Source organism: Peromyscus leucopus, chromosome 1, assembly GCF_004664715.2.
Source record: "Peromyscus leucopus breed LL Stock chromosome 1, UCI_PerLeu_2.1, whole genome shotgun sequence".
In the NCBI taxonomy this organism is placed as follows: domain Eukaryota; kingdom Metazoa; phylum Chordata; class Mammalia; order Rodentia; family Cricetidae; genus Peromyscus; species Peromyscus leucopus.
Genome location: NC_051063.1, coordinates 117,762,907 through 117,765,624, shown reverse-complemented (window position 1 = coordinate 117,765,624; position 2,718 = coordinate 117,762,907). Strand labels below are relative to the sequence as shown.

The 2,718-nt window shown below is 36.6% G+C and overlaps 1 pseudogene; it reads right to left on the bottom strand.

Annotated features, from left to right (window-relative positions):
* Positions 1-793: 793 nt before the first annotated feature.
* LOC114687762 overlaps positions 794-2,718 on the bottom strand; it is a 19,233-nt pseudogene continuing 17,308 nt past the window's right edge.

Genomic DNA, 2,718 nt, shown 5'->3' with positions numbered 1-2,718 from the left:
GGGGAAGTGGAGAGGGGCAGTAGGGGGGAGAACAAGGGAATGCGTGGCTGACATGTAGAACTGAATGGTATTGTAAAATAAAATAAAGGGAAAAAATATCGACACCATATTCTGAAACATAAAAAATAATAAGTAAGAATAACTCAAATTTGGAGTGGGGGGTCTAAACTAATAGCTATAATATACACACAGATGACATGGTCCATTATGTTTTTAGTGAAATAGAATAATGTCTGAACTCTCTCCCTATCCTTCCTATAGTCACGGTCACTCTTCACAAGACCTGATTTTCAAGGTAAGAGACGCTTAAATTTTATTATTTTTGTTACATATCGATGTATATATGTCATATAAATACAAATACTTGGTCCAAAAATGAATCAATTAATTTATGTAAATTCCTCTTCATCCCATATAAAAGTGAATCATCATTTAAATACATGTCTATATATTCTCCACTGTAATGATTTAGTATGGAGTACAACCTTACTCTATAATTTATACTGGAAAAGCTATATTAGATGTTTTTATGTAAAATTCAGACTAATGCATAGCTATTATCCAACTCAACAACAAGCATAGCTATAAAGAGGAATCCAGCCTTACTGACATAGTAATGTCGGGTCACCAAAGTCCATGAGAACTGAGATCAGGACCTTAATTTAAAACTCTGCTTTGTAGTTTATTTTCTGCTTTTACTCATGAGACAAAGTACACATTTTGACCTAAAATATGAGCATCAAAATATTAGTGTATTCTTGTTGGGAAGTATGTTCTAATGATAAAGGAAAACTTAATGAGTATTTTCAATTTTAAAATGCACATTTCCAAACTTCTGAAAAGTATTTCTCTCAGGTCTTAACAAAATAATGAAGCACTTTGGAGCAAAGATGCAAAGAAGCAGCCCTGCACTGGAGGCCAAGATACAGAACACCTCCACTGCCACCATAGCCTTGCCCTTGGTGCTATGGTATACAGGGAGGAAGGTGATCCAACACTACAGAAAACAGCATACTGAATGTCAGGTACTTAGCTTCATTGAATGTGTCAGGCAGATCTCTGGCCAAGAAAGCTACTGTGAAACTTCCCATGGCAATGGAGCCCAAGTATCCCAGAACACAATAGAAGGCAATAATTGATCCTTTGTTACAGACAATCAAAATGTGTTCTTTTTCAATATGTATGTCAACATCAACAAATGGTGGGAAGTTCCAGCCAGATCCACACAGAATCAGTTGAATCACAGTGCAAATTGGAATGATGAAGTTAGGTCCCCCTGACACGAGCATCCACCTCATCCTTCTACTTGGAGTAGTAACCTTGAAGGCCAGTACTACTGTAATTGTCTTGGCCAAGACAGTAGAAGCAGCCACAGTGAACACCACAGCAAATATGGTCTGCTGCATGAAGCATGTGGCCATATTGGGTTGGCCGATGAAGAGCAAGGAGCAGAGAAAGCAAAAGATGAGGGAGATGAGTAGAACATAACTCAGAGCTCGGTTGTTGGCCTTGACTGTGGGAGTGTCCTTGTGCTTCAAAAAGACACCCAGTACAAAAGCTGTGAGAAGAGAAAAACACAGAGCCAAGCAGCCTAGAGACATTCCCAAGTGGTCTTCATAACCCAGGAATGCCACCACTTTTTTGAGACAGTGATTTCATTCAGGGTTGGCATACTGATCACCAAGGCACTTCACACACTGATCATGTCTGGTACAGGAATAAATGTAATCATTAGGTTTAATATTTCTTGGTATTTTACAGGACATATTATATCAATGCATTAAAATTTCTTTCTGAAAATAAGCCTTTTTTCATTTTTTATTTTTTGTTTTTCAAGACAGGGTTTCTCTGTGTAGCGTTGGAGCCTTTCCTCAAACTCACTCTGTAGCCCAGACTGGCCTTGAACTCACAGAAATATGCCTGCCCTGCTCCTGAGTGCTGGGATTAAAGGCTTGCACCACCAATTAGCCTTATTTTCTTGAGGTAGATAGAAAGTTATTTTTTTATTTAAGAATTAATAGCAATAACAAAATCTAATATTTTAATGCACAATTTTGAAAGTCTTCATTTATCATTTATAGCCAAGACATTTTTAGTTGTTTCATCAGAATTAATTAACATGTGACAGAATATTGTTTACACAACAAAACACCTTATTGAGTACAATATAGAAACGCATATTTATTCTTAACATTTCAGTAGATTATAAAGTATAAAATCATAAAAACAGGTTCTTCCATAGATAACTTTTGTCTTTCTATCAGCTGCAAGGCAAGTACTACACACCAGTGGCCTTTTGTAAATGCTTGTGTACTGAAACACAAGGCACATGAGAATGTCAGGGAAAAGCAGAAGATTCATGAACCATTTACCACATAAAGTCTCTACATGTTAATGTATCCCATTTATTATTAGGTTCTTATGTATTTTGGTAATAAAAAGAATCTCCCAGTTTACTAATTTCTGTAAGTTTGGACCATTATAGAAAAATATTTATTGAGAACACAACACAAACTGGATACTTTCCACATTTTTTAAATTAAACAATTTTATTCATTTATTTATATCCAGACCACATTTCCCTTCCCTTGTCTATTCCCATTTATTTCCCACAGCTCTCCTCTGCATCCCAATCCATGTCTCCTCTGTTGATCTCTTTCAGGAAGCGGCATGCCTTCCAGAGGTACCAAAAGAAGCCTGGCATATCTAGATGAGGTA